Source organism: Protopterus annectens, chromosome 13.part0, assembly GCF_019279795.1.
Source record: "Protopterus annectens isolate FY-2018-M chromosome 13.part0, PAN1.0, whole genome shotgun sequence".
NCBI classification, from domain to species: Eukaryota; Metazoa; Chordata; order Ceratodontiformes; family Protopteridae; genus Protopterus; species Protopterus annectens.
Genome location: NC_056747.1, coordinates 515,981,098 through 515,998,256, shown reverse-complemented (window position 1 = coordinate 515,998,256; position 17,159 = coordinate 515,981,098). Strand labels below are relative to the sequence as shown.

General features: G+C 40.4%; 1 protein-coding gene across 2 annotated transcripts in view; it reads right to left on the bottom strand.

Annotated features, from left to right (window-relative positions):
• CLIP2 (CAP-Gly domain containing linker protein 2) overlaps positions 1–17,159 on the bottom strand; it is a 1,185,433-nt gene that overhangs the window by 633,379 nt on the left and 534,895 nt on the right. The gene's annotated exons all lie outside the window — the stretch shown is intronic.

Sequence of the window (17,159 nt, the reverse complement as noted above, 5' to 3'; positions counted from 1 at the left end):
CAGTTACTACATGAAAATAATTTAGTATTAACTTTTTTAACAGTTTCTGCGTTAAGTTTAGACTGTAAAAATTCTAGATCATGTTAACAAATGTAAGTTTATACTTCTGCCTTATCTGTTTCATACTTTTGCTCTAATATGTACTGTACTGTTGTATTTTTTGTGGAGTTTTTCTCCCCGGGCCTCTGCTGAAAACGGGCTATCAACCCAGTCGGACTATCCTTGTAAACAAATGTAAAATAAAATAAAATAAAGGGGTCCAGTCCTTGGTCCATGGCTCAAATGGAAAACTTTAACCATTTCCCATTGTAGATAGTTCTCAAGGAAGGATTCTGGGCTGACATCTTGATTTGGATCAGCCTAGATGGCTGCGACATGTCCCAAGCCATTATTGGAAATGGAGATACCATGTGGTTAATCTTTGGGATTTAAGGTCCAGGTGAGGTTTGCCAGCTAGGTGAGAAAGGAGAGCTGGAAGAAGTTGCAGAAGGAGATGATTCCTTATTAGATGAGGCTAGAGGACTGGAAACCAGGCTTGTTGGGGACAAAATAGGGCTATGACAATAACTTTGGCCTAGGAGGAAAAAGAGGTAAGGCATGAAGGAGGCACAGAGGCCACTGATGGACTAGAATGTTAATGGAGGAAAAGAAGCTGCTGCATTTGGCATTGGTGAGATAAGTAAATAGATGGCAGCAAGGCTTACCCTAGTGCTGTAAAATCATCCTCACTATAGACATGTTTAAGGCTCACTCATGAGACATTAGAAAACATCTGCAGAGCTTGCCCTTTAGCAACCTAGCTTTACCAAGGAAGTGCACTATCAGAAAACACTGAGAATTAATTGGCCCTTCCCATACTGTCATTGTGTTCTGACACAAGGTATGACCTGGTTGCCCCTAGTTTGTTGATATACCATACCAATGACATGTTTGGAAACTACATCCTGAGGGAGGAGGTCCAGAAAGGCTTGCAATGGTAGGAAGACCACTCTCAACTCCAAGATGCTAATATGCAAGGAGGCCACTTCACTTGCAGAATCTGGATCATGCAAGAGTTCATGATTTGTCTTTTGAAAAGAAAAGTCGTGTAATACCATGTGTTATTGAAGGACAGTTAAACTATTTAGGATGAATATATGTACTTCTTCCAGTCAGTGGGAAAGAAAGTTAATAAAGGTGTATTTTTCTGTAATGTTGAAGTCAAGATTAAATCCAATAAAGAGGAATATTATATAATAAAAGACAAATTGGAGACTACATTTGATACATTTTTAACGTATGCATTGAATTATAGATTTCATAACTAATAAAAAGTACAGAGTAAACAGTAAATTTTAGATGCAATTTATGGAGAGATTCTATGGATAAAAATAAAATTAAGAAAAAAAAAACAAACAGATTTTTGGGACCTGATAGAATACTGTAACAACATAAAGAGAGTGGAAATTAGATTGTAGAAAAATAAAGAATATAAGAAAAGAATGGTGTGCTGAAATTATGAAAAAATAGTATCGGACAGAACAAAGGGAGGATTAAGTACTGACATTAAAGAAAATATAAAAAGGAGAAGGGAATGATGTCAGAACATAAAAGAATGTCAATATTTGTTATGAAGGTCGACATTAAACAGGCTAAGAGTTAAAGGAATGACGAAATATAAGCAATATGAAGAAAATAAATGTGTGATGAAGAGGTAACAACTGAACATATCTTTGGTTTGTGCAAAAAAGAAGGGGTTCCAAATATAAATATGGAAATTATATTGTATTTGCATCAAATGGAGTATTAGAGAAGAATGCCACAATGTTCTCTGTAAATCCACATAATCTGATCCAGGCAGTAGCTGCATTGTGAATGTCACTAGCTGGCAACTTATTTCTGTGAGTCAAAGGTTTTTCCACAAGTTCTCATTGAAACTGGGTGATGTGCATAAAGTACCTGATGCAAAGACACATTTTCCCATGTGGTTCATTGCCCATGAATCTTTACTTGTGGATGAAACACTGGGCTCTAATGAGAAGTTTCTGTTTTTACAGCTGTCATTACCATGATGAATTCACAAGTGGGAGGGCTTCATCCAATTAAGTCTATCCAGTTTCATACGTATGGGCTCAACCACATGCGGTTCTCACCAAGCCCTTTCCACAAGCAGATTTATTCTGTGGTTTGTTGGAATGACAACTCAAGATGTAGGAGGGGTAGTCCAAAAAGACTCCTGCAGGATCTCCTCAACAAAGGTGGAGGCTGTGGGCCAAGATTACTTCTGCCACATCAATTCTAAGACTTCCCCAAATCCAGGTTTCTCTGAAGGGGATTGTGAGGAACTCTACCCCTCACCAAGATGTCTACTTGGGGTAGAGGTCTCTGAAGAACAATAAAGATGCTTCTTCCTGCATTTCTCTTACTAGGGACTCACAGAATGGATTTAGCTGAGTGCTCTGAGGAAAAGACTTCACCTGCTGAGTGGGGTCTACATTGGCCTTTCAAAACTGACTTGCTCTAGGAGATGAGGAGAGAGCATATGACTCCAAAGTGAGAGGTGTTGCAGGGTTTAGACAAAGTAAAGGGCATAGCTCCAGTAACCATCAACCTAGTGGTTTCCCCAGTAATCCTCTCCAAGAACTGGAAGGTTGATATTGAGCCTGTTGGTACCAAGGCTGCTGGTGTCACACCCACTGCTGACATACATGCTGTTAGCACAGATGATTTGGACCCTATATTACTTGGTATTGACAACTTGACCAGTACTGAGTATGCTGTAGGCACTGATAGGTCAAAAAGTAAAGATTGTGACACCAAGAATGATCATAAAAATATCGGTGCTGATCCCACCACTGAGACCTCAATGTCGAGGCCAAGATGCCTAGTAGTCCTTGACATAGAATGGATCAGTGTCCAGACTGCTGGAATCAAATGTGTTGATGCCCATGGAGATAAGCCCACTTGACCCAATGCAAAAGATACTGGTGATACTTTTTCTGCTGAATATGGGCCCAGGGAAGGAGAATAAGAATTGGACTATATCGGTCCTTTTCTGACTATCGTAGATACAGAGGGTGATGAGAGGACACCCAGCTCAATTTGACACCCAGCTCAATTTGAGCCTTGACCAAGGCTTGAATCATTTGGTCCCAATCAATATGGGAAGAAAGGCTCCTAACCAACACTGTTGACATCACTGACAGAGAAGAAGGACAGGGATACAAGTATTTAGACAACTTCCTCTCTGAGGAGAAGCTACCAAGACTCCTTCTTGGAGAACTGTCAGAAATCAGAGTCACCTCCAACTAGGAGGTCTCCAGTGGGGAGGTTTGAGGGGTAGCTGGGGATGACTGAACTATCTTAAATGGAAGAGCCTCAGAGCAGGGAATTTCAGGAATGGAAGATTCCTACTGGTCTTTTCCACCTCCAATTTTCTCTTTTCCCTCCTGTATTTGTCCTTGTCTAAGTTATTTTCTTATGCAGGACGGAAACCTATCAAAATCAACTTATTCTTATGTTCCTACAGCACTCAGGATTTACAAATGCAATCTTGTTTTAAGTGATTTGGCCCTAGGCACACAATGTATAAAATCATGTCTGTCCTGGAATGGGATCTTGTGGCCTCATTAGCTGCATTTTTTAAAAAACAGGGCCTTATCTTTTATCATAATACTGATATCAAAGACAAATCACAAATTTAGCTAGAAATTTCTAAAACCATCAAACTTTAAAGGCAATCAGCTTTAACATGAAAGAAAAAAAACTGTTGAGATAAAAACTGTCACACATCAGAAACAACAGCTATAAAAATTAATAACCTGCAGTATAATAAGCACAATTGCTAACCAAAAAAGGAAAGCTTAGCTCTAGCATCCTAACATGGAAGTGGGAAGGAAGGAAATTTGACAGGAAGAAATCTCTGAATAGAATTAAATATATTGCAGACTATAATTGGTGTCCTAGCAGGAAGAAATAACCACTTTTTAAATTATAAAAATAAGTAAAAGGACTATGAATGAACTCCTGGAATCTATGTCTGGATACTTGAAGCAGCAAATGAGATTTGGAATAGAGGGAAGCATGGAGCATTGCGGGAGTTAGGGGTGGAATTCAAGCTTTGTGTGATGTGCAAATACTGACTTCAGTGCTGTGTGGTGACACGTCTTTCAGTTTTGAAGAGGATAGACTGAATAATGCACGATGTAAAGTTGTGGTTATGGCTGAAACTGTCGGGGTGTGGCCTGAAAAATGAGAAGTAATGTTATTAAAATTCAAAAATAATGTAAAAAAGATGTAATATGTTGAATTTTACATGGATCACCAAACTGTACGCATGAATGCATATAATAAAGACCCTTGCTCTTTTTGATAAGTTTTTGATAAGTGTGATGAGATTTTTTAATTTTCACCTTTGCTACCACAAACTCAAGCAGATGGGATCATGGTTTAAAGTTTGTTACAATGCATGGGAAATATGAGCCGAAAAAAAGAGCATCTGATTATACTCCATATTCTACAAATACCAGCATTGGGAGTCAGACTAATGTTACCGTCACAATAATAAAGCTGGTCTAAGCTATTGTTTTCTCAAGAAATATACTTCTCAAACATACTGTAGCCAATATCTGTTATACTTTGATGGGGAAAGGGAACTAGATGATACGGAGACAGATGCTGTTTTTCTGCTGTGGTAAACATTTCTTTAGTGTTTTCAGCCTAAAATAGAGTAGATAGTAGCTGTAGCATAATCCAGATACAGGTTTGCTGCATCTGGGTCTGTTTGTTTGTAGTAGCTGCTTGTTCTGAGTACATTTTCCAGGCCATTTTGGATTGGAAAAGACCCTTCTGCACTTTATTGAGAGGATTGCATTGATTGATACTTGGCTGGTAAAGGTTGGCTGGTCTAAGGCTTGGAGTTAGCACCTCATTGATTCTTTTGAGCTTTTTTTAAAGTTTTTTTTTTTAGGTTTTTTTAACCTTCTGGTATTTAAGCCCCACTTTTGAGTACGTTTCATCTTGTTTACGCATCTTTCAGCACCACACACTGCCTCACAATTGTCCGCCATAGCAGTACAGATAATTTTGACAATTTTTCCCATAGATATCGCTGTATCCCATTAGTGTAGTCCTCATCTTTAGCACATTTTCGGGCAAATAGGCATTACTAGTGAAGCTGTCTAAGCACCCCATTTTGATAACAGCCTCAAGTGTTTTTCTGAGGCCTTGCTCTACTGACTAGTATAGCACTAAGCCTAGCCTTTGAGGTACTAACCCACTAGTTATTCCTATGTGTGACCCCTTTTCCTGCCATATTTCTGTTTCAGAACATATAAATTTACCTAGCACTATGGATGGACAATTTCCCACAATTTCTCCAGCCAGCTTGGTCAACATGGGCATCCTGAGGCAGTGTAGCAATTGCCTCATGTACACAGACCTGTACTAACAGTCCACACAAACTCAACATATGAAAGATGCAACTATATTAAAAACCTTGAATCCATGCTCTCTCACACATCAGTCTGTACATCTGATACTGAGCGGGTTGTCAGCATGCACGGCTCATCACCTACTCCACCCAAACCCACATCACACATGTCTACATATGCGGAGGTCCCTGCCAGAAACTTCCCTAAACACCAGAGACCTCCTAAACACAAACACAAGCATGCTACACATAATACTACTTCTGCACAACACAATACACACAATAGCTCATGCACCAGTGTCTCACCTGTCAAGCCCATAAGGCTAAACACTAAACCTAACATATTAGCCATAGGTGACTCCATCATGAGACACACAGATTTCCCTCTCACCAGCCTGGATAAGGAAAAGGTCACTGTCAGGTGCCAGGATCTGTCATATCACACATGCACTCAAGTCTCTCAATAACAGCTAATGTTATGACTCCGACATAGTCCATGTTGGTGTGAATGACTTGAGACATACTTCTCTGGACTATATGAAGAAAGACATGACTGAGCTCTCGGACTACGTGTCTCAGGCAGGTATGTCCCTTGCCTTAAGCAGCATTCTACCTTCACCTAGGATGATACCTCAATGCAAACAGAAAATTATTGACTTCAATAATTGGTTTAGTTTTTGATGCCATTCTAAGGGGATCCAGTATCTGTCAGCCTGGGATGATATGAGTGACAAATCTCTATGCTTTGCCAGAGATGGACTTCATCTGTCACCCCTGGGATTTCGGCTATGGGCTAAGGCTCTTGCTGCCCCCATAATGCCTTTTTAGGCAGTGTCAAAAGGACAAAACTCCCAACGAAAAATATCAACCAAAAACAACTTCAAGATCATGCTGCTAAATGCTAGGAGTCTTAAGATGAAACTGCACTCACTGGAAGCAGTCCTCTCCCTGGAGGACGCAGGCATTTGTACAGTCACAAAGACCTGGTTCAAGGCTGTGGACAGCACCCCAGCCCTACTGGGTTACACCTCCTTCCACAAATTCAGACCACAAACCGAAGGCAAGAAAATATATTCAACAAAGATAAATACACCTCCAGAGAGGATTAATGAGCTGCTGTTACGTCTTTGTAGGTCTCACAGAGCTGGATGGTGCAGTGATCAGGTTCATGCTTGAGCTACTTTAAATGGTTGATGTGGCTATCATATGGTTCTCAAGTAATTGCAATTGCATTTATATTTAGAGGTGTGTGTGTGTGTGTGTGTGTGTGTGTGTGTGTGTGTGTGTGTGTGTGTGTGTGTGTGTGTGTGTGTCTGTGTGTGTGTGTGTGTATACGTGTGTCTGTGTTGGGGGGAATATTGTTAGTTAGTTTTTGTGAAGTAAGAGTTCTGAGACACCTATGATAATCTGGTCTGTGTTTATTTGGACAGAAATATGACAGTCTTTTTAAGACTAGTTCAATGCTGTTGACATACATTTTTGAAAGCCTGTTCACCTTTGCTAAAGACAGTGGTAATAAGACTAGAGAGTAGATAAATGCTGCCAGGAAATAAAAATGTCAGTGGTAATGATTGGTAGGTAAGTGCCACAAGGAAATGACAATGCCCATGACAGTGATACATAGTAGATAAGTGTCATTTTGAAATTACAGTGTTAGTGCTAATGTTTGCTGGAAAATAGATGTGAGTGGGTGATTCTAGTACCAGTGTTAATGTTGACTGTAGTACCACCTGGCAGATATACTTTTAGGGGTATGTAGGCAACTGGCAAGTACCATTGGACAATGCCATTGTCAGCTCTAATGAAGGATGCAAAATTAATGCCTCAAGAGACGAGACAAGCCAGTGGTAATGGCTGAATGGTCCTATTAATATGGCTGTTTTTTAGGTGCTTTTAGGAAATACTGCATTGATATCAGCCTGCCGGCAGTATTCTTTCTTTTGGGCAACTCTTTGAGTGCAACCGTTGAACTAAACACTCTAAATTTTGGTGAGTATTAGATGCTTTCTGCAGAGATTCAAGCTCCCTTGCACCCCAGCGCTTATATACACTGATTCTAAGGTCAAACAGCTCCAAGGGTAAGAGAAATACTGCTTTGGTTGTCCACTCTCAGGCTTAGGATGGTGAGTGGCCATTGTTTGCTTGTCAATCAGCTGGAGAATTGCTGTTGGACTGCCTTGAATACAGAGCTACTACTGTCACTAGTAAAAATGGCTGGTATGTTCCATTATGACCAGCTAACATCTGTTGTAATGATATCCAGTAGGTAGGGAGATACCACTTGAAATGACATTATCGAATCCAAATATGGACAATATGAAGCTTCCACTGGAAGATGCCAATATCAGTAATCATACTGACACATGGGTAGGTAGGTGGGTTAGTACAGCTGAGAAATGCTATCATCAGAATTCATAGCTACTGGTTATACTGATGCCACAAGGAATTGCCAGTATCAGTGGTAATGATAACTTGTAACTTAGTGCCAGTAAGAGACGCCACTGGGTAATGAAGCATGCAAGTGTTGGTGGTAATGATAACAGGCCAGTAGATGCCAGGAAGGGACACCAAATAATAAAGGAACATGCTAGTGTCATTGGTAATAACTAGTAACTTTTCTCCCATTTAGAGTTGCTATTGTTAGCAGTTGCAATGGCTGTCATTTAGCTGCCACTGTATGATGCTGTCAGGTATTAGGAGGTACCACTGTCAGTATAGCAGTTACTGGTAGGTAGATCTCACCAGGAAATGCCACAGCATAATAGGATATGTCAGATGTGGTTGGTAGGTGCCACTATTATTGATAACAACAGGTACTACAGGGGTATTTGTACTTAGCCCTATAAGTGTCATGTGTTCATAGATTAGTACTAGACTAACTGCCCATGTGAGCCATTTAAAACCTAGCTAATTACCCCCTGTGAGAATCAAACCCTGCACCTTGTGTCTGTAAGGTAACCACTTTAACCATTATGCCAACCTCTCATCTACAGGGCTTGCTGCCCCCTTCACTGTAACTGCCAGTGGGATAGCATCACAAACAATGGCTCAGCACTGGCTACTGTTTTTGTCTGTGGCTGCTGCATTAACTATTGCTAGCTGTAGAGATTTAAGTCATTCTCAACCTGATTAATCCATGTTTTCGTTGGTGCACTTAACAGAATTGTCAAATTTTGGGCTTCGTGCATGTGAGACACTTATAACTGATGTTCATAGCATTATGTCTCCAAACTACTACAACTAGTAGTACAACCTTTTTAGATCTTGATCGATATTAATAAGGTTGTACATGCCAGATACATCATTATTTCCTTAGTGTCTTTAAAGCTAATGTTTAGAATCACTTATGTGGTTGATTTTAGACTGGTGTTTAGGAAAGATACGACATGGTGCATTTGAAAAGATTCCAACGTGTGGAAGTTTGCATTCAAGAGAGTCCATGTTCCTGCTCCATAACTCAGAACTGGTGTTATGATTGGTCTATTCTGATTTTTGTTTTGATGATGATATTTTTTTCATTTCCACAAGCATTTTTAAGTTGCTGAAGACTGTTGGCTATTCCCATGCAATCTGCTATGTCCTTTTTACCATCTGTCTTGTATGGCTGTATGTGATAGCCAAGATACTTGAAGGTTTCAATTTGCTCTAAAAGCTTGTTATTAACACTAGATGAAGTTTCTGCATGATAGCTGTCATGGTCTTTTTTTTAGATGGGTTGATTTTTTAGCCCAGTCATTCAGAATTTTCTCACAAGGGATTTAACATTTCTTGAGCTTCTGTGTTGCTGCCATTTAATAGTTTGATATCAGCATAGTCTAGATTGGGGAGGTAGCAATCATGCTATTTTGGACACAATAAAAGTTAGCCACTCACTTTTTCAAGACTGGAGTCTAGTGCTGTACTGCACCAGTCATAACAAGGAGAGATCAAAGAGGTCGCTGCTTTGGGCACAAGCTGTTAGGGGATGCATTTGGCAGGTGGTTGCTACAGTTACAAAGGATAAGACTTTTTTCAACTTTGAAAAAGACTGCTTTTTTTCTTTTGGTCTTCTACTTTGAGAAAGATGTTTTTTTCTGCTCTGAGGGGGTGGCAGGTGGGGTGGCACAGTGCTGTACTACATAGCACTGTTGTGAATGCACATCTTTGACGTACCCAGCCTTGGCTGTTAGTGGCTCAGACAGTTGTGAACATATTCAGTCTCAGCTCTAAGCACTGCGATAAATGCACTGTATGATGTTTACCAATATATTTGGTAGTCCTTTCCTGTGGAATGCTCAATAATGATTTTCTATCCATACTGTGGAAAGTAGTTAATATGTCAACAAAGACCATGGCTGCTGCATGAATTTCATAGTTGTTTTTGGGAGAACTCAGTGGCGGTAAATGTGTTGTGTAACAGCTTGTCATCTGGAGATGCCAGTTACCATGGAAATGAAAGAACAAGAAAATGTGGCAGATATTAAGTGAAGATAGTGGTAGAGAAGAAAGAAATATATAATGTTTTATTAGTTTTAAAAACTAATGTGTCTTTATCAATGAAGTAAAAAGATGACCACACATAAAAACCAGATGGCAATTTTTGTTTCATTCCAATCGAAAGCTAAATTGCTGGTTGACTATGCCATTTAATCATGACATCAACATTAAGATTATAAAATGGCAACATAATTGACTCCTGCTCTCAAAGGATGGGCCTTTGGATGCTTGTGGGTATGTGTGTTTGTGTGTGTGTGTGTGTGTGTGTGTGTGTGTGTGTGTGTGTGTGTGTGTGTGTGTGTGTGTGTGTGTGTATGTGGTTTACTTCCTGTTTACTAAGCTGCAGTATGTTTCAGATTCATCTTGTTTACTTTAGACTGACAGGGAATTCATCTAAAATCCCAGGATTTCTTGCAAAATTACACCAAAACAGTAGTTCATTACTGGGAGACCTACATATCGTACTTTTAATCAGAGCTTTCAAGGCAGGCAGAATAAGTGCCAAGCAATTCTAGGGAAAAACAAAACAAAACAATTTTCTTTCTCCCATCTTCAATTATAATACTGTTTTCTAGTCTTGTGGTTCTCAGAGGTTAAGTATAGCCCTCAGTGGCTGTGCATGTCTCTGGGAAATCTGGGGACCAGGCAAGCAGACAATGAGAGTTTATATAAGTCTTGGCACACAGTCAATGTAACTTTGCTGCAATGTTATGTTTATGACAAGGAAATGTTGCTCTCAAAATGCTCAGTCTTTCCTCCTGAGGGTTGTGACAAGCAGGATGACCAAGGCTCATTCCAGAAGCACACATTGTCACTCATGCTAAGCAGTTGTAATACTACGGTATTACAGGATGCTCATTTTAGTTGGAATACTCTGCTGGCACAGTGTCACTAAAAGCACACAGTACAGACTAAAGATGATGATGTTTTCAGTTCCCGGTAATACCTTCTTTTACACATGCTGGATACAACTGTTCTTACTGAAAACAAAGAAATCTTTTAGTAAAATATAGTAGCTCAACAGCACAGTGTGGTAAGGAACTGATATATCACAGAGGTAGTAGTTTTGGGGAGGTTTCTGATAATTCATTCTGCAGTGGGACCTGGATATGGTGTGTGCTAATCCCTATAATATGAGTGAATATGCACATTCAGGAAAATACAACTGTGTGGGTAACCTACCATAACAGTAGATGCTTGATTAGATACCTTTTGCAGTATTCATTTTATCTGGGACTTCACCACTAGGTGTCCCCTCCATCCGGCAAGTCTTCAAGAGCTCATGATACTTCCCTATCTTACAGCGTGCATATATATACTTTAGACTGAGCACATCCACAGCGCCAGCACAAAGGAACTTACCTCTGCACCATCTTTAGAGCTTTCTTGACCCAATTAAACCCCATGTCATGGAACAGGCCAATAGGAAGAATAGTGGTGTCAGAGTGGTAAGCAGATCCTTGATAAATAGCTGGAACTTAAAATGCTGAGGTGTAAGCCAGTGCTGCCTTTAGAAGCTCACTACAATGCTGGAGGAGTAGGGGCACCCCTACACAGGATGGGTCCTGTCCCTTACCATGACACCAGAAGATAACCCTCTTCCATTTGGACACACATGATTTCCTACTGTTAAGGTACCTTGCTTCCCTAATCATGCTAAGCACATCCTCAGAGTACTGCTCCCTAAAGGGCATTAGAATTCTATCCATCCAAGCTGACAGATGCACAGTTCAGATATTGTGGTGTATGACTGAAGCCTTGCATTGTGCCAGTCAGTTTGTTCTGTAGGGTAGCACTTGGCACTGCCTCCTGTGTAGGGAGAACCAGTGTTATCTGTGCCTGAATGGTGTTATTAACAGCATTCAGGGTCTGACCTTCTTGATTATCATGGGAATCAAAATGAAGGGAGGGGATACAAATATATACAGCCCTGTCTATGCTATGGAGAAGGCATTTACTACACAAGGCCCCCTTGCAATAATTCCTTGAACAGAACTGAGGCAATTGCATATTTTTGGTGATGCAAGCAGATCTATCTGCTGGACACCCCAATGGGCACTATTTGTAGGAAGACCACCTTGTGTAACAGCTACTTATGAAGGTCCACATTCATCCTGCTCAGCTTACATGCTACTGTATTTAGTTTTAAGGTGACAGAGATAATTGTATGTTGCACTGCCAATACCATGCTGTCATAGCTATTCTGCAGAGCTGGTAAGATCTTGTTCCTCTGAATATCACAACATTCAGGGCTCCTTCCATCCATCCAAAGTTGGGTTAGTAACCTTAGCGCTTAAACTACACCAGTACTTCCTTGACACTGATGTACAACTTCCTCTGTGAAGCTGATCAAGTCCCCTGGACCTTGAGATTCTGACAGAATACTTCCCAAGTGGGATCTGATACATCTGTGTTGAAAATCAAGAAAAAATGAGCAATTCTGCAGAGACTCCGACAAACTCACAAATGTGCATTCCAATACAGAAAAGTAGCAAAAGAAACATGTGAATATTAGTGCTTTAATTTGTTCCATAACAAACTTCATCAGATCAGAGACAGTCATCAAAGGGATAATATGTATTTGTTGCAGTCAGTAGAAAGCAACAGATTTCAGATCAAGCTAATGAACATAGTGCCTTTGTGTAATTTAATTTACCATAACAATATATGTTCGAATGATCACTGCTGCAGTAGCCTTGATTATAAGGGTTATATCCTGTAAATGGCCAGCTTCCAAAGCTTCAGGGCAGCTTCTGTGCAGCCAAACTGGCTGGCAGCTAAGCAGAGCTGATTGAAAGATAACTTTGGGCACTAAGCCCTTCAGAGCTCTCCTGCCAACCAATGGACAATGCTAGGAACAACAAAAAAAATAACCACACTTTGGCATAAACAGCACAACAAAAAACAAGGGGGTGGAGAGAGGGAGAGAGAAGAAGTGACTACTGCAGCAGTGATCATTCAAACACCTACTGTTATGGTAAGTTTACCTACACAAATGCAATATGTTCATCAGATTGATCGCTGCTGCAGTAGCTTTAACTATATGGGTAGATTACCCTAGCTAAGACCCTAGTACAGTGGGTTTGACCCTGCCTGGAATATTTTTTGTGTGGTGAGTATAACAAATGGTTGCCTTAGACAAATATTTGGAAGTAGTCTACTTTGACACAGGTTGTCCCTTGTTCTTACCTTCACAAAAAATTAACAATTGATCTGAAGATCTGAAAGTAGTTCTGTCAAGACAGTACCTGAGTTGTCTGTGGACATCGAAGATATGGAGTATCCTTTCACCCTCATTTTTTGGGTCTGGAAAGACAACTGGGAGATGGACAGTTTGGCTTAAAGTACACTAGGATACCACTTTAGGCATAAAAGAAGGTTTGGTTCTCAAATAAACTCTGTCCCTGTGGAAAATGAGATAGGGTTGACTCACCATAAGAAGCTGCAACTCAGACACCCTTCTTGCAGAAGTCAGAGCAATCAGTAAAGCTGTTTTCCATGTTAAGAACCTCAAGTCAGTCAGGTTAGCTGGTTTAAGTGGAACAAGTGTTAGCTTCACTAACATAAAATTAAATCCCAAGGAGGGGCCACCTGTTTTCTTGGATGCCTCTTATAAAAAACCCTTTTCAAAAACATTTTGACATGTGCAAAATGAGGATCTATGGGCAGACATGTTGAAATTTATTATTTATTTATTATTTATTCCAGTTTGATGACCAGGGAGGTCCACTGGGCTCGGGGAGCCCGTTTTCAGTGGAGGCCCACGGAGAAAAGCTCCAACAATACACAGTTACATGAATAATTACTAAGAAACTTTGCATTACTGACAAATAAACAGGTAGCATTCATAAAGAAACAAACAATTACAATTTTGTTTAGGTGCAAAAGACAGGCAAACGGCTATGAGGCTAGATTTTTACAGTATAGTTATTTATACATAATACAAATGAGCAAGGTTAGCTAGGTGAGAGGTTAGCCAGGAGTAAAAGTGGAGGAGACCTTGAGAGGTATAGGGTGAAGAGTACAGTTGCATTTCCTGTTTTGTAAAGGTGAGAATGAAGAAGAGTTTTAAAGTTTTCAAGATTATCGCAGGTCCTAAGAGTGGAGGGAAGAGCATTCCATTTTTTGGCTAAGGTGAAGGAAAGCAGAAGTTGACCAGCTGGGCACTTAGGTTTGTGGATGGTGATTAGGTTTTGGTGGGTAGATCTAAGTGTTCTATGGGGAGTATATGGTTGCAGGATATTGGATAGTGCAGGGCATTTGGTAGGTTGGAATAGTAGTCTACAGGCAGTCGTGATTTGGAGAAAGTCAAGTTGGTTATGGAGTTCAAGCCAGTTTAATGAATGAAGGGAGGAACAGTGATGAGAGGAAGATTTGGCTTTGGTAGCAAATCTGGAGATTTTATTGTACCATACTTCTAGTTTGGAGGATAAATTAGTAAGCAGAGGAGCGCCATACAGTAGAGAGGGAAGGAGATAAGTAGTGGCAAGAGTTAGTCTGGTAGCAGGAGAGAGGAAGTGGCTGTTTCTATAAAGTAGGCCAAGTTTTATGTGGGTTTTCTTTATGTTTAGCTGGACGTGGGTATTAAATTTTAGGTGTTCATCAATGGTTACACCAAGAAGTTTGGCAGAGGCAACAACCTCTAAAATGGAGTTGTTATGGCTGGTTATTTGGAATGAATTTTTATCAATAGGGGGAGGGCTTAGAAGGAGAAAATAGAAGGATTTTAGTTTTGTTAGCATTTAATGAGAGGTGATTTTGGAGCATCCAGTTTTCAGTAGTTGAGAAGGCTGTTTGTGTCAGTAGTTGGAGATCTGTTAAGTTGGAGGTGCAGCAGATCAAAGTAGAATCGTCAGCATATTGAACAATTTTAGTATTGGGTATGACCTTGTAAAAGTCATTAATAAAGATGTTGAATAGAATTGGGCAAGTATGGATCCTTGGGGTACTCCAGTGGGGGTAGGATGGAAGATGGAAGTACCCTGGCCCCATTTGACAGCCTGGGACCTGTCAGAAAGATAGCTGGAGATCCAGGAGAGAGTTTTGTGGAAGAGACTGAGATTAGACAGATGATTTAGAAGGTGGGTGTGGGAGATGGTATCAAAAGCTTTAGATAAGTCTAGCAGAACTGAGGATACTAAATTACCGGAGTCACGGGCTAAATTGACAGTATGTAAGAAGGAGAGAAGGGCGGTGTTGGTACTATGTCCTGGGCAGAAGCCGTGTTGGGTAGGAGAGAGTAGCTGATGTTTGGTAAGGAATAGCAAGAGCTGAAGGTGGATGCATTTTTCAAGGAGTTTAGAGAGATGGGAAAGGACGGCTATGGGGCAGAAATTAGATACGTTACAGTTTTTGCCACCCTTGTGAAGTGGAAGAATATATGCAGAGCACCATAGTTTGGGTACATAGGATTCAAGTAGGGATCTATTGATCAGGATGCTAATAGGGACAGCAATACCATCGGAGGCTATTTTTAAGGAGGAGGAGGGAATGTTGTCGGGGGCATTGGAGCAAGGCTTTAGTTTAGAGAGTAATTTCTTTATTTGTAGGTGGAGATGGGTTTGAGTTCAAAAGTAGGGGGGGAGGGAGAGGATGTTTGATTGGGGTGGGGTTGAGGGTTGTTGTTGGTAAAGGTCTTGGTTAGCTCAGCAATAGAAGTGGTGAAGAAGGTGTTGAATAGTGAGGCAATTTCAAGGTCAGATTTACTGGTGTCAGGGCAGAGATTGTTTTTAGTACCTGGCGTAAGGACAGAGTTGATAGAGTTCCAAAATTTTGGGGGGCTTTTTGCATGATTTGTTTGCATTTTGATGTAGTAGGACTTTTTATCTTTGATAACTTGTTTTTTGGCAAGGTTTCTTAGTTGTTTGTATTTAAGTAAGATATCTGGTTGTTTAGTTTGGAGGTATGCTTTCCAGGTTTTATCTCTTTGTAGCATAATATTTTTGGTGTCTTTGGTAAGCCACGGGGTGGCCTTAGTTTTTACTCTTTTTGTTCTTACTGGAGCCAGGGAGTTAAGGACATTTAAGAAAGTTGAATTGAAAAAGTCAATGGCTGAGTCTAATGGAAGAGTTTTCAGGGGGTTCCAATTGGTATTCCTGAATGAATCAGAGAAAGTAGTAGGGTTAAAGTTAGAGAGGTTCCGAGTGTGGATAAACTTGGGGGAGTGTGGGGGGGGGTGAGGGAAGCTCGATGGGTGAAGGCAGGGAGGTGGTCTCCTAATGGGTCTGGTAAGACACCAGATTGTATCACTTTATTGGGATGAGATACCAGGATCCAGTCTAGTATGGAGTCTGGGGGGGGGGGGGGGTTGGTTTTGTTGGGTCTAGTGATGGTGTTAGTAAGTTGAGTGTAGTTAAATAGATTGATTAACATGGTGGGGTTAGGGTTGTTGATTTTGTTCCAGTCTATATTTACATCACCCAATATGTAAGTTTCCAGTTTAATATTTGAGGAGGCTCAGGAAAGGATGTCTTCCAGGGTGTTGGTGTTGTTACTTGGAGGAATACAGAGGGAAATGAAGCAGATACTTTTATGATTGTTAATTTTTAGAAGGTCTGCTACAAGTTCAGCATTATTGAAAGAAGGGATGGGATTAAGATATGGAGTAAAGGACAGCTGGTTGGAGTAGACTAGTGTGACATCGCCACTTCGAGTACTTAGGCGGTCAGATCGAAAGTGAATGAAATCCAGGGGGAAGGAATTCAGAGTCACTTATGTGAGGTTTTGGCCAGGTTTCAGAGATGGCTACAATGTCAGGTGAGTTGTGGGTGAGCCAGGCATGAAAGTGGGTTGTTTTATTTTTTAGGCTTTGGGTGTTGATGGTGAGGAATTTGAGGTATTTATTGGTAGAATTATTTTGGGAGCTAGTGTGGTTAGTAGGACAGAAGTTTGGTCCTGGATTAGGGTGAATGTCACCAGCTAAGCAGAGATAAGTGAGATAAGGAAAGTTGTTTTCGTTTGTACTTAGTTAGAAGTTAATAAATGAACTTTGATATAATTATTGTAAAACCAGAGAGCAGCTAGCACTGAATGAGTGCTGGTTATGTTGTTGGCACAAACTAGAAAATCTTTCCTATTTGATAAGATATTTTCTAGTAGCAGGCTTTCTTGTCTCCATTAGTACCTACTGCATGTACTCAGTAAACAGGTGCCAAAAAGGAGTTAAGACCACATCATCCAGGCAGTCAAATTAAGTTGATTAGTGTCAGGGTGTATCAAACACCCCTGTTCTTATATGAGTAGATCCAGTCTGTGAGGAAGCTTGTGGTAATTG